The sequence below is a fragment of the Pteronotus mesoamericanus genome, unplaced genomic scaffold (assembly GCF_021234165.1).
Source record: "Pteronotus mesoamericanus isolate MK-2021 breed Mesoamerican mustached bat unplaced genomic scaffold, CSHL_Meso_final contig_130, whole genome shotgun sequence".
Classification (NCBI taxonomy): domain Eukaryota; kingdom Metazoa; phylum Chordata; class Mammalia; order Chiroptera; family Mormoopidae; genus Pteronotus; species Pteronotus mesoamericanus.
Genome location: NW_026555060.1, coordinates 361,934 through 384,403, shown reverse-complemented (window position 1 = coordinate 384,403; position 22,470 = coordinate 361,934). Strand labels below are relative to the sequence as shown.

General features: G+C 37.8%; 1 pseudogene; it reads right to left on the bottom strand.

The window, feature by feature from the left end:
- Positions 1–5,084: 5,084 nt before the first annotated feature.
- Positions 5,085–22,088, bottom strand: LOC129087410 (chloride intracellular channel protein 1-like; annotated as a pseudogene).
- Between the last annotated feature and the right edge of the window lie 382 nt (positions 22,089–22,470).

Here is a 22,470-nt window from a genome sequence, read left to right as displayed (position 1 = left end):
AAGACATTTTTGAACAAAGGAGAAAAGGTGGGGGATGAGGCATTAGATTTCAGAATTGAGATTGAGTGATTTATGGGTAGTTGAGAAAGATCTGAACGTTCTCAAATTGGCACGTAATTTCTTACTAGGTGACTCAGAAACAATGAAGGTCTAAGCCTCTGGTGAGCCCCACATCTCCTGGTCTCACCAGCTTTCCTGTCCATTCAGGGAGCAGGGCCAGAGGCCCAGAATGTCCAAATGCCAAAAGCCCAGAGAAAGCTCTTACAAGCTCCAGGAGGCCCTGCCCAGAGGAGCAACTTCTCCATCCTAGGTGTGTGTGACAGTGTGTGAACCTTTCGGCTGTTAAGCCCTACTCTCTTTAAAAACATTTAAAAATGACTAGCCCTGCATCCCTCTGCCAAACCAGACCAATTTCAGAATATGCCACTCAAAAGTACTGTCCTTCAGAAACACCGAAGTCTGCAGCTCATTCTTGGTCCCAGTTTAACTCCAAGCATCTCTCACAAGTCTGGATGCATCAGCCTGAGTCCCTCTTGCAACATCTGTTTCCCTCCTCTGCAGCTGCCATTACGCCAGCCATCAGCTCACTAGAGTGTTTGTGTGCTTGGCCAGACAGGTGCCCTGCAGCTTCTCCAGCTCTGCTGCAGTCTTCTCCAGGCAGACCTCCAGGCTGTCCTCCAGCCTGACCTCCAGGCAGATCCAAACCTCCTCTCTTTTCTCTCAGCTTGTTCTAATTTTAAATACTCAGCTCGGATATTCCAGCTCTTCCTACAACGCATTAGCATCCACCACTTTTGTCAGCTCCCCAGTCTTTGACATTCTTTTGGCTGCCATCTTTCGTTAGGGCAAATGTTCCCTGCCATGCACAGACATACAGGGTAAGCATTGGCCCCTTCAGCTCATGCAGGTGCTGTATGAGCTTCCCCAACTCTATGTCATGAGTCACTCTGCCAGTGCACATTGGTTCTCTCAGTCACATATACAATTTTCCCCATGCAGCAGCAGCATCCTTCTGCCGTTGGTCTTTCAGGAAGGCACAGAGTGTTAATCTACTTTTTTTTATGCAAAGTGCTTCAAAGGCTGTTCTCTTCACACTGTGGGCACTCCCCACCATGCTTTTTTGCAGGATTTAGGGGGATGGTGGAGTTCCCCTACTTTCAGGGGACCCATGCTCTGCACCCAGTTACATCAGAATGACCACGTTTGTTCATTACCTGAAAAGGTTGCTGTGAACCACATAAGCAAGGTACCAGACTGTTTTCCCAGGGGGCTTTTATCTGCCTTTAAAGTAAGTGTTAATTCTTTAAATCTTTCTGGTAACATCCAGAGTCTATGCATGTCTCTTTAAATCTGCCATTCCAGTCAGAGTCTTAATTAATAAAACCACTTTCTAATGGTATGTTATTATAAAGAGAACTAATTCTTATTAAATTTATGCAAATAATTATGTTGCTATAAAATAATAATATTCATTTATTAAAAGTTTCCAAATTCTGAGGGCATAAGGTAGAGAGAAAAATATCAATGTTTCATTATTACTAACAAAGGTATAATTTACCTAACTGCTCTAAGAAAAAACAAAAACAAGATTTCTTACATCTGGAAAAAAAATTAAGAATCTTCAATATTTTGAACAAAAATGTGTTAAAAGTTATAAATGTCCTCAGTTCATTCAGTCTTATCTAATGAATGTGTGTTTATACTGATCATTTGCCAATATTTTAATGAATCCAGTTATTTCTTAGAGTGCAATAAATTTCCATGTAGTTTAAAGGTATAATATGAACACTTATTCTCAGAAAATTCTATCTTAGAATAAGTCAGAGTTCTTTTCATTAATCTTTCTGAAGATGAAAACGTATATGTAAAATCATCAAACATTGTCTGTAAATGACAAAACTTAAAATGATGGGCATCTGTCTGTGACTGACAAAGAACTTAGCTTTTCGGCAACATAACATTCTAAGATAAAAATTAGAATTACAAATGAGACTATATCGGAGCTATGTAGACTATCAGAGATTTTTATATAATCTCTAGATATGTATACAAATATAACATGTTATTATATTTTAGATGACATAAAGTGTAACAAAATCTGGATCATAGGAATACTAGAAGGAGAAGAGAGTGAACAAGGAATAAAGAACATATTTGAAGAAATAATGAGTGAAAACTTCCTAATCCAGGAAAGGAAAAAGTCAGAAGTCCAGGAACCTCAGAGACTCCCAAATAAGTTGGATCCAAAGAGGCTTACAATGAGACACATCATAACTGAAGTGACAAGGCCTAAAGGCAAGGACAGAATCCTAAAATCTAACAAGAGAAAAGCAGGTACTTACCTACAAGGGAGCACCAATTAGACTGGCATCTGATTACTCATCAGAAACATTTCAGGCCAGAAGGGAGTGGTGTGAAATATTCAAGGCGATGAAGTAAGGACCTATATCCAAGGCTACTTTACCCAGCAAGGCTATCTTTTAAAATTTAAGGAGAAATAAGGAACTTCCCAGACAAGAAAAAGCTAAAGGAGTTTGTTAACAGCAAACCAGTACTGCAACAAATGTTAAAGAGCTTGCTTTAAGCAGAAGAAGAATAAAAAAAGGAAGAAAAAAAACCAGAGGAAAATAGTCTAAAAATAAAATGGCACTAAATATGTATCTATCAATAATCACCTTAAATGTAAATGGCTTAAAAGCTCTAACCAAAAGACATAGGGTAGTTGAATACATAAGAAAACAAGACCAATATATATATATACTGCCTCCAAGAGACCGATTTTAGATCAAAAGGTACACACAAACTAAAAGTAAAGGATTGGAAAAAGATATGTCAAGCAAATGGATAAGAAAAAAAAAGCTGGGGTAGCAGTACCTATATCCAATAAAATAGACTTTAAAACCAAGGCTATAGTAAGAGACAAAGAAGGACACTACACGACGATAAAGTGAACAATCCAACAAGAGGATATAACCCTAGTAAAAAATTACACATCCAACATAGGCGCACCTAAATATGTAAAGCAAATCTTGATGGACATAAAAGGAGAGATTGACAGAAACACAGTTGTACTTGGAGATTTTAACACCCCATTGACATCAATGTATAGGTCTTCCAGGCAGAAAATAAACAAGAAGGCAGCAGCCTTAAATGACACACTAGATCAAATGGATTGAATTGATATCTTTAGAGCATTTCACCCCAGAGCAGCAGAATATACATACTTTTCAAGTGCACATAGTACATTTTCTAGAATAAAACAATTAGGATACAAAACAAGTCAATCGGTGTAAGAAGACTAAAATTACATCAAGCATCTTCTCTGACAAGAATGCTATAAAACTGGAAATCAATCACAAGAAGAACACTGAAAAACACACAAAGACATGGAAGCTAAATAACATCCTACTTAACAATCAATGGGTCAACAATGAGATCAAGGAAGAAATCAAAAGACCATCTTGAAACAAATGAAAATGAGGATACAACAATCCAATATCTGTGGGACACTGGGAAAGCAATCTTAAAAGGGAAATTCATGGCATTACAGGCCTATCTCAAGAAATAACAAAAAGCCCAAATAAACATCTAACTTCATAATTAAAGGAACTTGAAAAAAGAACAACAAACAAAGCCCAAAGTGAGTAGAATGAAGGAAATAAAAAAGATCAGAACAGACATAAATGAAATAGAGTTTAAAGAAAGATACAAAAGATCAATGAATCCAAGAGCTGCCTCTTTAAAAAGATAAACAAGATTGGCAAACCTTTAATCAGACTCATCAAGAAAAAGGGAGAAAGGACCCAAATAAGTAAAATCAGACATGAGAGAGGAGAAATAACAACTGACACCAAAGAAATAAAAAGGGTTGTGAGAAAATATTATGAACAATTATATGCCAACAAAGTAGACCACCTGGATGAAATGGATAAATTCCTAGAAACATACAATCTTCCAAAACTACACCAGGAAGAATCAGAGAACCTGAGCAGACTACACCTAATAAAATTGAATCAGTAATTTAAAAAACTCCCAGCCAAAAAATGCTGTGGACCATATGGTTTCACAGGTGAATTTTACCAAACATTTCAAGAGGAACTAACACCTCTCCTTCTTAAACTGTTTCATAGGATTCAGGAGTAGGGAAGACTCCCAAACTCATTTTACAAGGCCAGCAATATCTTAATTCCAAAACCAGATAAAGACACTACAAAGAAATAAAATTATAGGGCAATATAGCTGATGAACATTGATGCTAAAATCCTCAACAAAATATTAGCAAAACGAATACAGCAATGCATCAGAAAGATCATACCCTATGATCAAGTGGGATTTATTCTGAGAATGTAAGGTTAATACAACATTTGAAAGTAAATGTGATTCACCACAGAAACAAAATGAAGGGTGAAAATCACAGGATCATATTAATAGATGCAGAGAAAACTTTTGATAAAATCTGTACCCATTTATAATCAAAATTTTTGGCAAAATGGGAATAGAGAGAACAAAACAAAATATTTCTTTTCACAAACCTTTTACAACTCTTTTCATTCTTTTTAGTTTGTCTCATACTAATTCAGAAATAACCAACTTATGAAACAAACCACTTTGCTTCAATTTCCTCAGAAATGTATCGTTATTCTTTATACCTTCCATTACCAAAAACATAATTTCTTTCCAAGTTAATTAGAATTCTTAATCCTTAGGAACCTCATTTCTAGTGAAAACTGAAAAGTAAGGAGTTAGCATTCTTTAGGTTTGCAAATTTATGATTATATTTTACCACTTTCAGAAACATAAATTTTTTCATTGGCCTATATATTTATAATTTTTGGAAACTCATATTTTCAATAAAGTAAAAATATATTATTAAGAGATACAAATTTACCTTTTAATTTCTCTCTAATCAGCCAACCGTAGGTAAACTTAGGTTAATCTATTTATGTCTCAGAATTTCATGTTTCTTTTTCATTCTAAATTTTATTACTGAAACACATTGTCCTACCCATCCCACCCACAATAAAAACCTCACCCAGATCCCTCGTTCCCTCCCCTCGTGCCCCAGGCAGTCCTGCACAAGTGCCCTAGAATTCGCTTCCCACTGGACATTTTGGAGTGTGTCCATTGGGTAGCCAAATAGAAACCACTTTGGGGTCTTTGTGGAGAAAAGTGGAGGGAGCATGACAGAGCCCCAGGAGGAGCTTATGAGAGGGCCTTGGCCACTCATAGGCCAGCTCCATCTCATCATCATCCGGACAGGTAGAGGAGAACTCTTCCCTCGCATTGGCGTTGCGTAAGAACCGATGTGCAGGCCCCGGAGCACCTCAGGGATGGACAATCCACGGTACTTCTTACACATCATCTGTACTATGTGGAGCTTTGGCAACAGGTTGCAGTTAGCTAGAGTGAGCTCATTTCCATCCAAAAACTTCCTCTAAGAGGTGCCCTCATCCTCAGCACTGGTATCATTCACTTACTCTGAGAGGGGGGATGTCAAGTAATAATCTAAGTTTCAGGGCTTTCAGGAGCCCCTTCTTCAGATTATCACTTAGTGCTGGGTATGAATTCTTGCTGTAGGCAAATAGGTTCAGGCCAGCTGTGTTTGATTCAGGGTTCAGAGCTGCCAGTTTGGGGTACCTGAGGGGGAAGGGGCTCAGGTCTACCTCTAGAAATTCCTCGATCTTGGTGTCTGTGTGCACTTCGGTGCTATACAGCAGAAATGGGAGCTGCCCTCCTGGGCACAGCTTCTTGCAACCATCTCAGTTCACCTCTTGGTGTCAACGGTGGTGACATTGAAAGTGACTCCCTTGAGCCAGAACGCCATAGTCTCTGGGAGAAGGGGCATTTCCCAGTCTTGGCCCCATCACTGCCAGCCTTCACAAACAGTTCGACCTGTTGTTGTTCTTCAGCCAGGGTTGCTACGGGGACCAGGAAGCGCCGTTGCTGGGGGAACTGGGAGGGGCCCGGACCAGGGAAGGTGGTTCTCAGAGGCAGAGATTCTCTCCCCAGAGCTAGGACTGTCCCCGCAACACAACCCACTCACTCCACACTCGGCCTCCCCGCCTGCCCAGAGGATCCCTACACTCAGCTCCTTCAGCTGGATCCCCCCTCAACCCCTGGGCTGGATCTCCAAATTATATGTTTTTTCAAAATATCTGTATATTCAATATTTTTTTAATTATTTAGCATAATATAACGTTAAAGTTAAAAGAATGTGGGACACTGTTCAAGCATTCATATCATATAATGTAATTATTATTACAAATAGTTGTTTCAAATCCCCTTATTTTTAGTTATAAGTATTTATTAGTTCTTAGCATTTTTATGAGATTTAAAAGTTAATATTTGCCCAAGCTCTTTCTTGAAAAATTTTGTAACACAGATAATATAAATTTTTTGGTAAAGCCAACTAAAGCAATATACCATGTTCAGTATTAATAACTGTAAAAGACATGTCTATTTAATCAAACCAAACATAAACCAACTTTAATATCAAATTCTTTTAGATTATTTGATCCTGGAGTTCATACAAGTGAGATTCTATTATATGAGGGCTGTCCAGAAGGTCTCCAGCCATGAAATATGAAAAATAGAGACATTTATTGGCAAATATACCAGATACAAGAAACATTGCACATAGAACAATGACACCTCAGTCCCCTTCAAAGTAGGCACCTCGGGACCTCACACAGTTCTCCCAATCGCCATCAGCTGTCCCATCGTATTTTCCTGAATCTCATTGATGGTCTGAAATCTCTTCCTTTTCAAAAATGATTCTAGTTTTGGGAAAAGCCAGAAGTCACAGGGCACCAAATCTGGGCTGTAGTGGGGCTGAGTCACCTGAGTAATTCGATGTTTCACCAAAACACTCTATGAGACATGATGCATGAGAGGATGTGCTGTTCTGATGAAGCTGCCAATCACCAGTTGCCCTTAACTGTGGACTTCTGATTCATGCAAATAGTTTCTGCAGAGGAATGTTCAAGTTTAACACAAAATTTGATGCGGATTCATGGCTCCACTCACTCAGTCATTTTGAATGCAATGGCCACGCAGAACACATGATCACTCAGCAGAGTCTACTGCCCCACTGACTAGAACAGTGAAGTCATCGTTGTTCATGCATGTGCATTTCAGTCCACTCTCCTTGGTTGCCAGGTTACATGGATGTCATGCAAACAATTCTTGTTATATTAACAATGGCTCAACTTTTTTCCAGACAGTCTTTGTATATTTTAATTTATATAACTGCTTCAATCCTTCAAGCCAATAAAATATTACAACCTAGTAATATCATGTGGAAGAAAAAAACATCATATTATATATACATATATATAAATATATCACAGGCAAATCATACACATAAACAAAATTACTAAAAGTTGTAGGAAAGGCACAAGATTTTTCCTTTGCCTTTATAATTTTTAAAGAGGCTGGAGAAGTGGGCGTGTTGAGCATGGGTGACTTAGTCACTTGTGTTTTTTAAAGTGTCAGGTTGGTTTTTATTTTTCCCTTCAGTTATCTCAGCCTCAGACTGCCGTGGGCTGCATTTACATTTCAGATTACCCAATAGTAAGACTTGTTAAGACTCAAAAGATTCTTATCGGTCTTTGAAAAATCAGCTTCCAATTTTTGACAAATTTCTGGTCAGTTATTAAATTCTTTAAAAGCTGTTTAAATATACAATTCTCATTAATCTTATATCTCAGTAACCTTTTAAATAGTTTTCACCTTGGGAAATCTGTAACTCTCCCTTCTGTTTTTTTTTTTTAAGATATTTTGCTAACTGACCTGATTAGTGCCTACAAGACCCAAAAAGCTAAATAGCAAATTCAAAAAGTTATAAGACAAATTGCATTTCTGGGCATTTACTTTTTCTTCTTAGGTAACAAACAATTCTACTTCCAATGTCTTAATTTTTTAATAATGTCTGCAAATATCTGAAAATAAAGAAGAAGGGTTCTGTGTGGACTTTGATTTTTGTTCCAATATTTGTTCCTTCAATTTTATTAAGGGTGTCTTAATGGCAAGTTATTATACAAATATGAGAGCTCTCTAAAATTTTTCAATTTAGAAGTTTTTCCAATTCAAAACACCAACCAGCTGGCCGATGACAGTAGGATTATGTAATGACTCAGCCAATAAGCCTTTTAAAGTTTAACTAAGTAAGCAAAAAGGCTCCCACAAAGAGAGTTAAAATTCTATAGCCCTCATAGATGAAAGTTCACTTCCAAAGAAAGTCAGAGAAGGCACAGACCTTCATTACACAGATGATCAGAACATTGAGGTGTATGGGGTGTCTCTGGTTTCCCACAAAATGTAATATATTTTTAGCCAGAAACTCACAAATTGTGACACCAGGCAGGCAGTACTGGAACAGGATTTTTTCAGCACTGTCAAATAACAAAGGTTGAGATGACAAAAGCCCCTTCTGGGCTAGAGCCCCTTCTGACAAAGTCCCCTGAGAGCTGGCACAGCTGGACAAAGAGATTCTTGGAAACTTAGTTTATTGGACGGTCCACCAGGTGCATCCCAGGAAGTGCACCTTCCAAATGGTGGAGACCAGAGAAAATATTTTCATTGGCCATAAGCCAAGCTCGGGATATAGACCAAGATGAAAGGGAAAATTTCATCTGATTTTTATGTAAAGACTCACAGCAACATTTCTCTGGACAGACACTGGCCTGGAAAGAACTGCCTAACTCCCCAGCCTGTGAGGCTGGCTCAGACAACGGGCTGACAGAAGGTTAATGCCTGTGTTCTGTCTATTCCTTCTAATGAAAAAATGACATAAGATATAGAGACATAGAAGAACAAAATAACCATTTCTCTGGGAGAAAAGGACCAATAAAAATAAAATAAAAGAAATTCAAGAGTCACTAGGCCCAAAAAGGTAGATTCACAAATATTTCCTAAATTTAGAAGAGAAAGGGACTTACCACTTTTAATTTCCACCAAACACCACAGGCAAGAAACCAGAGGGTCTGACAGGGTAAAATGTTTACCACCTCTGCTGGCTACGGTCAAGCATTCACGATCTCTCAGCTGCAGCAGGCCAAGGTGTTAGAAGTGTACCAGGTACCATATAATAATTCTTCTGCTTGGTTTGCCAAAATGTGTGAGCTAAAAATATATTAATACTTCCCCCCTCCGACCTTCTAAGGTTTTCTAGGCTGGGCTAATAATAACCAAATTAAGAGAGACAGATTAACAGGACAACCCCCGCCCCCGCAAAAAAACAGTTTAATATATATGTATGGGGAATTCACATAGGCATGATAATTTCATGAAAAAAAAACCTGACAGTAATGAGAGGGGAGGAGGGAGGTGGGTAATGGGGAAAAGAAGGGGAAGGATCAAATCAAGGAACATGTATAAAAGACCCATGGACAAAGCCAAAGTGGGAAAGGATTGAGGGAAGGAGATGGGGGTGGGTGGGGCAGGGGACAGTGGTGGCAGGAAAATGGAGACAAATGTATTTGAACACTTAAAAAAAGAAAAGAAAAAGAAAATTCCAAGGAAGGTGAGGCAACATTGACTATATAAGACATTTTTTAACAAAGGAGAAAAGGAGAAACAGGATATTAGTTTTTGGAAATGAGAATGGGCAATTTACAGGTAGTTGAGGAAGAGCTGTACACACAGGGCAGGAAAACCCTTGCTGGGTGTCATGAGCAAGGGAACATCCCTGAAATAAGTCACTCACACAGATTTGTGTCTTTCCACAATGCCAGATGTACTAAGGGAGACTTCCCCCAAAAGCTAATAGAGTCCTGAACAGGTTATACACAGAAATGTGTATTATGTGATGCAAGCAAGCAGAGAAAGTGTCCGGTGCAAAGTCCCATTCACCAGCGGTGCCTGCAAATGGAGAGGTGGGTGTTAGTCTTAAGCCAGGCAGCTATCACGGTTGCTCACATCTGGTGGAATGGAAACTCAGCAGAGCTCTGAGAGTGACTCATGGTACAGCCAACCTTGAGCAGAGATAGGTCAAAGCTTTGAGTTCTTAAAGCCCACCATGGACAGAGGTCCCACTCATATCAGTGTCCAGATGAAGTCCTTATATAACTGTCCAGACTTTTGATTTTAAGCTTTCCAGGTTCCTCCCAAGGGCATTTCCATTACACCCTAATATCTCAGGCTTGACTTTGCCCTTGAAATAACTGTCATGGAGTACAATGATTCCTTATTGAATTATCAAAGGTGTCCAAAAATTTTGCTCTGCTCTTGCTCTATACAATAGAGCAACTCAGAAACAATTGGACACAGGGGATATCAAGCTAACAGGCCTCTTTCTGCATAAAACCCTCTTGTTTACCATATTTAATTTAAATTAGTTTAAGCCAAACATTCTAAGTTCTCCTTTCTGAAGCAGGCTTTTCTGTCTGAATCCCCTGGGCAAAAAAGGGCAAAGGGTCAAAAGTTCTTGCTGAGTCTTTTGTTTCTTCATAAAGAGCTTAAAATCAATATCCCAAAAAGCAACTACAGGGTGACAGAATTTTGGTCCCTTCATTATGATATTTAAGATAATATGATTTTGGATTGAGTACTAATTGAGCAAGAGAAAAAGGAGTACATATGTATATGAGGTATTGAAATTAATTTGAACAATTAGAATCTTGATATTTTAGTTTACGAGAAAAAACTGAAACATCTTTTCATCTCATCTTTGGTAACATTTTTATTTTTTAAATGAAGCATTGTCATCCCATATTTCTTCATATTTATTTAAATATATTTCACATGCTCACCCTAATGTCCTAATCTCTCTGTTTTGTTTTGTTTTCTTTTCTTTTTTTGGTGGATGCTAGGCACGGAACATGTCCTTTCTCTACTTTTCCAATCTCAGTCTTATCCTGTAAAGATGGATATCTATCAGTGAAATTAATTAAAATCTTATTCAGGCAAAGAAGGCCATTCTCAATAAACCTCCATTTATTTTCAAACCATACTTCCTATTTAGTATTTTGTATTCAATCATATTGTATTAATTGCTGTTCTACAAAAATGCACTTGATTTTTTTTAATTTCTGCATTTGTTCACACTGCTGTCATTGGCTGTACTTGCCTTTCTAGTATTCTTGACCTGCCAAACTACTACTCATCTTTCAAGGCCATTTCAAGGGTGTTTTTGTTTTTCCACAAAAGCTTATGCATGTTGTAGTTCTGTAAGTCCCAGAGCTCTGGTTTTAATTTTCTTTCTCATTTTATATTATTTCACATGGAAAAATATTTATATAACTAACCTATAAGTCATTAATTCATTTTCTGATGATAGAGAAAATTATAGTGCTAGGGGAAGTGAAATTAAATGAATGTATCATGGATTATCTGTTAAGTGTAGAATGATTCATAAAATATTTCTTAAGTATTCTCATCAAAGCTCTAACTAAAATAGACACCAAAGCAATCAGGCTAGAAACCACTATTTAAGTTATTTATTTTCCTTTTTGTTGTGCTAGTGTGCCCAAGTCGACCATGGAAAAGACTGTAGGGAGAAGAAGAATGATTGTGGGGTATTTTTTCTGCACTGTGAGGTAGTATCTAAGAGTTGAAGACAATCTGTAAAATGAGAAAGAAACAAACAGTAACGTACAGAGTATTTTCCAAAAGTAACATTAGGAACTAAATTTACTTTATACTACTTTGTGGAACAGTGGAATCTAAAGCTATGAAGCTAATAGAAAATTATCCAGGGAAGTGGTATCTCTTCCATATTTAGTCAATTGTTTGGAGATAATTAAACATACAGGAAGAGGTTTGAGGAAGCAAACATACCATATACATTAAAGTTTAATCAGATGTTTGAGGAATTCCAAGTTCTACAAATACAGGCCAACAGGCCAAATCCTCCTAAGGAAATTGAAACCAGCTGCATTATGCTCCTTCATTGTATATTCACAAGATTTTGTAACCAGTGGGCCTCTTCCCAAGACATTGACTCCAAGGTTGATGCTGTTTTCCTTTGAGTCCTTAGCCAAAAGAAAAAAAAAAAAAGCTTTTTGTATTTTTTTCTGTGTGTGGGAGGGGTGGGAGGGTGGATTCTTTTACATGTAGAATTTATACTGGGGAAGTGTCTTTGGTGGATGATGAAGAGTGAGTCACTGGGGTAAAAATATCTAGTAATCCAGTATTCTAAAAGCTGAGCAGTTTAATACTCATTCCTGTAAAGTGATTTACTAGAAGGCACAATATAGTACTTAGTTTACTGACTCCCTGATAAATCAGGCTTTTATCTCTTTTCCTATAAGATCCAAAGCATGAATTGTAAAAAATTATGCAATTTCTAGAAAATGACTTTTCAAGCAAAGTTATAAATGAAGTTGTCCGTGACACTTTGTTCAGATTGGTGAAGGACAATCCACAAACCTTACACAGCATTGGACTCCTTTGCGCTGAACCATAAAATTTTTCCATTTATGAGAAAAAGTGAATTCTTGTTAACCGCCAACTACCCTATACCCACCTATAAAAGAGGTGTCTATTTATTTTACTTTTTATTTAATCCCCGAGATTTCCCTGCTTTGCTCTCTCCCATCTCCCTAACCTACCACCAAGGGACTTTGTGTCACTCCCCTAAGTCTCCCTCTTTGACTCTGATGTATAAGATAAGTGGTAAAACTGCTATTCTCTGGAATATTTTCTCAAGCTGTGGAGATTCTACTTCTCAGTGATTGTCATCAGTGTGGCTCAGATAAACTCATAAAAATCCTCTACAGGTTTGGATGTTTTTTATGTTGACCTTTACTCGGTGGACTGCAGCAGTATTTCCCAAAAGCCCATCCAGGACTACCCTGCAGACCTGGACTCCTGTTAGATGCAAGCAGGGGTCCATTGTGCCCCACTGGCTCCTTGTTTTGCATCAGGGGAACTTGGGTGAATTTCTCTTGAAATTCTGGACCTCCCTGTTTTAAAGTGAGAGACCCTGGCATTATTTGAGCTTTTTTTTAAATTTAATGCTTGCGATGGTATTAAAATTTAAGGGCTAAAATAATCCAGGTTAAGGCAGGACAGGAAGAAAACATGGATGGCTGATTTTTAACTTTGATTTTTCCATTGGAGTCACTTTCTGAGAGTGTGAACAAAACCTTTTGCTGGATAAATGAGAGTCTGAACTCACTCACCTCCAAAGATAAGGGGCGCTTCCTTTCTCTAGCTTGAATCTCAAGTTTTCTTAGCTAAGTATCTTTGTGGAAGTGTCAGAGAGTGTTCCTCACGATGTGCAGGAGCCCTGTGGGAGAATTCCGTCTCAAGTGTAGTTAAATAATCGACCAAGCCGGGGATGCGCACCTAGAGGTTGGTTACATAGGGCTCCAAGTCCGCATGGATGTATTAGACAGCTGGGGGAAGAAACTGAAACACATGAAAGGATTGAGATGACTCAGGAGGGGACAGCCCCTTGGAGCTCAACCCATAAGCAGAATATTTAAACCCACTACATCATATTTCTAGAGATTTTCTTCAGACCCTACAGATATTACGATAAAACTAAAATTAGTATAGGAAATTGTGCCTCCAAGGCCAAAAGCTCCCAGCCTCTAGCTCCCATTACTATGCTTGCAGATATACAATGAATAGGAAGCCTTTACTTGCAAGTTCATACAAAAATGGATTTAAGTGATATCAACTTAAAATGATCAAAGGGGAACTCTTTTGATGCCTAAATTAGTTTTTGCATAAAAAATTAGAAAAAGCTGGCACTAAAATGAAACTGAATGAATGAGTAACATATCTTCATTGGAAATTAGAAGCTTCTAGGAGGAGGACAGGTAAATTCTTTTTTAACAAGAAGTTAATGAGAAATTTTAGACTATCTCTAAACTAAGAAAGGCTCCTTAAGCTACTAAAAGCAAACACTGTTTTTCCTCCTTCTACAGCTCCTCCACTATATCCTTTGTACTCTGAGCTTTCTTGTTCAGACCTGCTGTTTCCTTCTTTTTTTCTTTTCCCTTCCATCTTTTCTATATCTCCTCCACTACCACTCCCTACTGGATAATCCAGGAATTCTAGTAGCTCTCTTCAAGGAAAAGCCAGTGTCAGGAAGAGGAAAACCATTCCTTGGACTAGAACATAATTAAGGAATATACTTAAAGAATTCTGCAACTTTATCTGGGACCCTTATATGGACTCACAGAGGAATTTAATTGTTAGAACATGATCCTGGTTATTTTAACCTACTGCAATTAATACACCTACGGGTTTTGGGTTTCAGGGAGCATAAGAACAGAATTACTAAATAAGGTGTGCTGGGAAGCTCCTGCAAATAAATCTGTTTTTATTGTGTTATAGAAAACCAGGTCACATTAAAAAGGATTATAGAAAACATAAATGGATTGTAGAAAGAGAAAAAGAATCAGAAGCAAACATAGGGTTGCTATGAGAACTATGATAGGGTGTTTTCTTCTCCTTATTAATAGTTTAAGATAAATTTGAGTTACCATAAATGTGACAATGATTAAGACCTAGTAGATAAATACTGAGGCTACTTTATCTGTTCTTAACCATATCCAGCTAAGTTGCCTTCTACCCCAGAGGAAAACCTCTGCACAAATGACAGGGAAATCTAATCAACCAATGTCTGTTTTTAAATCACAACCTCTTTTCTTCCAACAAGGAAATGTTATGGGGCAATATATTAGATATTTTTGCTAATCAAATCTTCCCCAATTTACCTGATAGAGCAAAATTTTCTTGAAACCAGTGACACACACGTATACTTTATATAGAATGGTAAAATGTACTTAGAACTAGAAAAGTAGATACTTAACCAATTGGGAAAATAATTGTTTTAAAGGAATCCTGACACACAAAAAATAATCTTGAGACTGAATGTTTGTTACAAGACATTCAAATACAATGTCAAGCCTTTTCTAATCACTGATACTCTTTATGCACATGTTGGAATAACCCCAATATACAAGATTACTTTTAAAAGGGAGTTTAATTCCATGTATGAGCCCCTGAGATTCTCCTGTCTTCCCAGAAAAAAGAAACCCAGTGGGGAAAAATAAAGATTTGTACAGAATCCAATAGCTAAAAATAACATAGTTATTCCCAGACATTCTGTCATTCCAAATCCACATAACCTATTATCAGATATTCCTGTGGACTGCCAATAGTTTTAGTTATAGATTTATGTAGTTCCTTTTTCAGCATTTCTAAAAAAAAAGAAAAGAAACTGAAATACCTCTTTGCTTTTACATGGGTAGATTACAAACTTACTTGGACAGTAATGTCCCAAGGATATACAGAGTCCCACCTATTTGTCTTAGACTAAAAGCTGATTTGAATGCTGAATTTTCCTGACATTCCACTTTAATCCACTATGTAGATACATCTATTTTATGCTCTAGGACATATTATACTCCCAGCAGAACACAATTTACCTATTACAAGAGCCAGCCATTAAGGAACATAGAATATCAAAAGACAAGCTTTGATTTTGTTTACCTCAGGTAAAATACCTTGTTTATCTAATATCTAAAGATAGGCTACTAATTAACTTTGAAAGACTCAGAAGAATAATATTTTTCTTTTCCAAAAACAAATAAACAAGCACACCAAAACCAGCTTAGACGTCTCCTAGGTCTGACTGGATACTGCCAGAACTGGATTCCAAAATTTTTTTTAGTGGCCCAGCCTCTATATTATTAAAATCAAATTGATCTGATCCTATTTAGTGAAATCCAGAAGGGAAACAAGCTGTAAAATCTCTAAAGAATTATCTAAAGCTCTTGCTTTAGGGCACCTTAATTATAAACTTTCTAACTTTTTATGCATGAAAATAAAGGGAACATTTTAAAACTAAAAAAAAAGAGATTATTATAGACCTATAGATTATTATAGTCAGCAATTAGAATCAGAAGCCGAAATGTTTCCTCCCTGCATGACAGCCATCTCTGCTATAGACATGTTATGCAAACAAACAAAAAAGGTAGTTATTTTCTCTCCTTTATGTTCCTTATTCTGTTGAATTTATACTGTATTCTCTCTCATTTCTTAAAGATTTTATTTATTTATTTCTAGAGAGAGGGGAAGGGAGGGAGAAAGAGAGGGAGAGAAACATCAATGTGTGGCTGCCTCTTACATGCACCCTGCTGAGAACCTGACCCCCAACCCAAGCATGTGCCCTGACTGGGAATCGAACCAGTGACTTTTTGGTTCACAGGTCAGCACTCAGTCCACTGAGCCACACCAGTCAGGGCTGAACATCTACTGAATTCTCATCACACTCGACGCTTCTGTCAGTCAACTGGCTCTAGCTCTTTGTACTTAATATTATTTTAACTCAATTATACAGTCTTAACCCAGCAACTTTGCTACATTCTTTGCAGATTGAAGACATCCACAATTGTGTTTTGTTTACAGACCACCTTCTTGTTCCTAGGAATAATTTGCATGCAATTTCTATTGTCAATGCTGATGTACTTTGGTTTACAGATGGATCTTTAAAAGATGAACAGAAATGTTACTGAACTTGGTATGCAATAGCTTTCATGGTGGATATAATTAAATGTTTTTATTTACCTGAATAAGACCTGTCCAACAAACTGAATTAATTTTTCTAATTCAGGGCAAAGAGAAAATAGCCAATATTTGCACTAATATTAGCTATGCCTGTGGTGTAGCTCACAACTCTAGAATGTTGTAGAAGTGAGTCTTTTTAACTTTCTTAGGTAACCAATAAAGAATAGAAAATAAGCTGCAGAATTAATATATGTCATACAGAAATGGAAACAATTAGTAATTATCAAAATTCTAGTACTTGCTAAAGCAGCCACCACGAAAGCAACAGGAAGTCATTTAGGTGATTCTGAAGCTAGACAGGCAACATTAAACAGCCAAATTATCTAGACCTGAGAATGCTTCTTGCTTACTATTGAACTGATAAAAATGTTCTTTTGTAGTGCCAATTGACTATAGAAGAAGAAAAGAAATATAGCAACAGAAAAGTGTAGGTTTTGACCCAGACAAAGAGATATGGTCTCCATCAGAAGCTAATCTTGAACATAGGGACTCAATTATCTATACTTTAACATGTACATGAGCTAACACTACGAAGTCCTCAAAAGATGATTTCATAGAGTAAAAAATATTACTGAAAAATTTCTCATTCTATAGCTTATAAAGTATATGACAAGTGTTCTATTTGTCCACATATAACCCAGGAAAATAATTTCATGTGCACCAAGGACATTTCTCACTTCATTTAAGTTTGAGGTATGGTAATTGGATTTTATCGAAATGCCATCATCTCAAAAATACAAATGTGTTCATTATGATTTGCACATTTTTTTTACTGGGTTTAGACATTTCCTTACAGGGGAGTAACTAATGTAATGGTATGGAAATTATTATTAGAAAAAATTAATTCCAAATTAGAATATTTTCTCCGAGTTACAGTAACTGAAGAATTCATTGAACTCGGCAAATATTGCAATTCATCTGTGACAGTTGGCCTGTTCGACAGTATTTTCATCACATCGATCACTCCAGTTTTCTGGATTGGTAGAACATACAAATTTTACAATTAAAACTCAACTAGTTAAATTTTCAGAAACTTTTAATCTCCTTTGGCCAAGGGCTCTCTTTATATGACTCCTCAACCTTAAGTCTAGTTCTTTTGATAAACACTCAACTTTACTCCTTATTAGACAGTCACTGTGTGCTTCTAGAATAGATCATAGGATATATGAATCAACCTTACTCAAAGGAGACATTCTGCATTAATTTTAAGAACTTATTAACCAACTTATATGGACTGATAAATCAGTGACATTTATTCCAGGAAACAAAGACTTCAAAGACTATGACTTATAACCACGAAATTTTGTCCATTGGGAAATACAATAATTAAAGACTCTCTCCAACACTGTTTAAAGGGACTTTATCAGGTACCCAGCCATGAGTGGACATCTGCCCTTTTCTTTTATATTTGCCTCCACCTACAGTGGAGATACAAAACTTTTTGAGGACAAGAAGTTGACAACATTAGAGATAGACAGCTATCTTAAGACATCGACAAGGCCTGTATCTCTACAAACTCATGCTGAAATTCATTTATTTGATTGTCTTTACCTGTCTGCTAATACCATTAGAGATAATAATAATTATATTTGTTCTTTGGGCTTTTCTCAAACCTTGTATATATAGCCCAACTGTTAATAATTGCTGAAAGTATATGAGATTTTGTATTATCAGTAATACTCTTTTCATTATTTTGTTTTTGAAATTAAAAAAAATGCTTTTGCAAAGAAAGGAAAGGGATGCGTGTTTTCAAGAGAAGTTAAAAGTAATTAGTTTGTAATAACAGTTGATTATTTTTGAATGATTAAAAAAAGACAAACTAAGAACAAGGAAAGTTATAGAAGGTCATGTTACTGTAGACAGTTGGAGTACCAGGAATTTCTCCAATTGGCCAAGATGGTGGTGTGGAGAAGGTTCTTACACTGAGTGTGCTGAAAGCTGGAAATATGAATGAATAGCACCACAGTGGACACAGAAAGCTGGAAAAATAAATGGATAGGGCCTGAACACAGCAAAAGATAAAAAGATGGATAGGACCCCAAACATGTTGAAAGCTAGAAAAATAATTAATAGAGCCCAGAGCATACCAAAGGCTAGAAATATAGTTGGCTAGGAAAAAAGCCCATCCCTCCCTATCCTTATAAGAACCTGGGGCTTGAGCAAGAAGATGAAGATTTTTTTGAGACAGGAGTCCACCATTTCCCCAGGTTGTGTAGTACTTGTATAAAACTTCTTTCCTTTTGAACCAGTGCCTCTATACAAGTTTGGCTTCATGGAAGCCAGCAGCCAAATGCCTGTTTTGTTCTGTTACAGTTTTTGACAACTCTGCCACAACAGTGTGGACATCAGTAAGTCCTGGAGGGCCCAGGCTGGGGTCCCAGCTGCCTGTGGCTGGCTGATCACAGAAGTGGGACTGTGGGGACTTCTCAGCAACTGCAGAGTTTTTCTTGGGGAATATCTCTGCCTTCTTTCTCAAGGCATCAGCCACCTGAAAATCTTGGCTGGTGAAACGAAATGGGTCTGAAAATAAGAAGGACTCCAAGATTAAGTCAAACCAGCATGCACACTGGGGTCTTCTATCCTTGCTGCTTGGGCTTTGTGCCACTTGGACATTGCAACATGTGTGTCCAGTTAGGACCATTTGCAGTACAAGTTGACAGGCCATCCCTGCTGCTGGGGCTTTATGCCAATCAGGCTTATGACACATGGGCTTTGTGCCACTTTAGCTTTTTGCCCCTTAGGTCCAGTTAGGACCATTTGTAGTACCACCTGGCAGGCTATCCCTGCCACTTGGGCTTTGTACCGCTTGTGTTTTGTGCCACTTGGGTATAATTAGGACCATTTGTAGTACTGTTTGGTAGGCTATCTCTGTCACTTGGGCTTTGTGTCACTTGGAACTTGAGTCACTTGGGTCAGGTTGGGGCCATTTGCAGTAACAGTTGGTAGGCTATTCCTACCACTTGGGCTTTGCACCATTTGGGTCCAGTTAGGATCATTTGTAGTATCAGCTGGCAGGAGATAAGATGCTAAGACTTGCTTGTGAGCACATGTTTGGAATAATGGAATTATGGATTCAAGTTTTGTTTATCTGTTCCCACTTTGGGATCTTGTTATGGTTTGGGGTTTGTTCTTTTGAAAATTAAAAAGTCAACATTCATGCTGCCTGTCACTACCAGAACCAGTAAGTACAAGTGAGGATTGAATCTTTATGGACGCTTTATTCAGATGCTGGTGACTTGAGATGATGTCAGGTTACGTGCCCTCAAAACCCATCTTAACATCTCACTTCAAGCCAGTCATTTTCCAAGGAAAAAGAAGGGAAGGTAAAGAGTTTGGAAAATGGTTAATAAGATGAGTTGCAGTGATTTTCCTAGTACTTCTTTATCTGCCGATCAACAATTCTTTATCTGCATCATGGGTGTTTCCTCCCTAGGAAACAATGGCTCATATACCATCTCCATCACTTGCATACCCCCTGAGGCCCAAGGCTGAATTGCTTGTAGATCTCCTGCAGTCTAATTGTCATGCATTCCAGTTCCAGAAATAACAGGTTTCCCCATGCATTAATCACTTAAGCCTATCAACTATTACTGAAGTTAAAGTCTCTCTTAAGTTCCCATATAACTTTAATTTCATCAGGGTTTTTTTCTGTTTTGACTCCTGAAGGGAGACCACTGAGCTGAATTTTTGCAGATTGGTCCATGTACAGCTATAATCCAATGACTAAGAAGAAATTGGTTTTCTATTGCAACACTGCTTGGCCTTTGTATTCTTTAAACCATGGGGGAAAATGGCCCCAAATGGTTCCCTAAACCACTGCACCATTGTACAATTGGAATTATTTTGCTAATAGTTGGGGGAATGGAACAAAATTCCTCGTATCTAGGCATTTATGCCTTTGCACAATAAGGATTTGGCAAAAAAAGGAAAACACTCCAATGATACGGAGAAGGAAATATGCTTCAAAACCCCTTCCTGATAGTAAAACTCAGGGAAAAAAAAATGAGAAGATAACTATCTCTAATGCTCTGAACCCAGGGAAACCAAGATTAGCAGCAGCAGATTTCCCCTGCTGCTATATACCCCTGAAATAGGTCATAGAGGGGTGATAGCCCTACCCCTGTATGATGAAGAAATGATCTCTCCCTCAAAGATCTGGTGGGGCACCCAGTTTGGCCAGGAAGCATCCCTATTCAGAACAGGACAATTCCCTTTGAGGCAATACCTTATAGGCAGAATAAACCAGGAAGACCAGCCTGCTGGATATTATTGGGCCCATATTCCATTTTACAGATTTACTGAACTGGAAGAATTCCAATGCCTCACAAAGGGAGAATCCTTAGAAAATAGCAGATTGTATCACCTCCATTTTTGCAACTCATTGTCCAATCTGGGCAGAGGTACAGGTTTCCTTAGCATCTTGCTAACAGCAGATGAAAGGTAGCTAGTTATAAGTAAGGTTAATGAAGAGGCTCATCACATCATCAAGAAAATACTAACAGGAACCATAACCCACCTAGGGTGATTCCCTTGACATAGCCCAACTGGGACCCAAATAGTGGGGACCTAACCTTCCTAGATTGTTACAAAAGGTGCATATTGGAGGGGCTTAAGAAAGAGGTGCTTAAACAAAAAAGCTTGAATGTGATACAAACCATTCAACAGAAACCAAATCAAGACCTTTATGAGGTTTTAGAAAGGTTTTATCAGACCTGTTGAAAGACCACTGGTGCTGACCCACATGCACATAAAAATATCCAAATGGTAAACATTTATTTATTTATTTATTTATTTATTTATTTATTTATGACTTTTATTGGGCAAAGTGTCCAAATATGAGAAGAAAATTATAATGTTTAGATGGGACATTGGGAATGAGTCTTTCCTAGGTGGTGGACATAGCCTTTAAAGTTTACCATGCCTGAGGAACAAAGAAATTAAAGCAGGCCACTGTTTTGTTAGAAACAGTACAGAGAAACCAAATGGAGAGGTGGGACCTGAAAAGAAGGAGGAAAGGCTGACTAGGCACCAATTAATGTTCCTACTGCAAGGAGGGGGATGGCCTGAAACTCAAATTAAAAATAGAAAGAATAGAAACCCTAACGAAGATATTTGAGAGGTGAGGATACTGGCTGACAACAGAGTTCATGGGGAAATATTAAGCCATTTTATTAGACAACTTACATGTTGCCTTGCAAACCACCACTACCTTAAACCTGGCCACCCTACACCCAGATTCAGAGGGAGGCTCAGACCTTCAACATGATTATTTAAAAATTATTGACAAAGTTCACTCCAGCAGACTGGACCTATCGCACCAGCCACTGGTAGAACTTGACTGGTGATTATATACTGATGGGAGCAACTTCATGGAGAAGGGTCGATGATGAGCCGGGTATGCAGTAGTCACCATAGACAAGGTAATAGAAGTCCATGCCCTTGTGGTAGGAACCTTGGCACAAAAGGCTGAACTAGGAGACCTTAACAGAGTCTTAGAATCGTCCCAAAGAAAGAATGTTAGCATCTACACTGACTCTAAATATACCTTCATGGTAGTCCATGCCCATAGGGCAATATAAAAAGAAAGAGGAGCCTTAACCATGGGGAATAAGGACATCAAACATGCAAAAGAGATTTTAAAATTGCTGAAGGCTGTGAATCCACTGAACCAGATTGCCGTAATGCACGGGTCAGGACACCAAACAAGCCAGGAAAACAAAGCTGCTTATAAAGCATCAAGAAAAGCTGCCCAAGCACCACCACTTTCGGGGCTTTAATTCCCCACCTGGACTTGTCAGAATTTAAACTCCATTAAACAGAACAAGATGAGAAATCGGCCCGTGAATGGGGATTCTCTAACACTGACACTAATTTTATATGGAAGATCATATCACTGACCATTTCATGTTTACCACTTTACCATTTGAGAAATCTTAGTTGTTT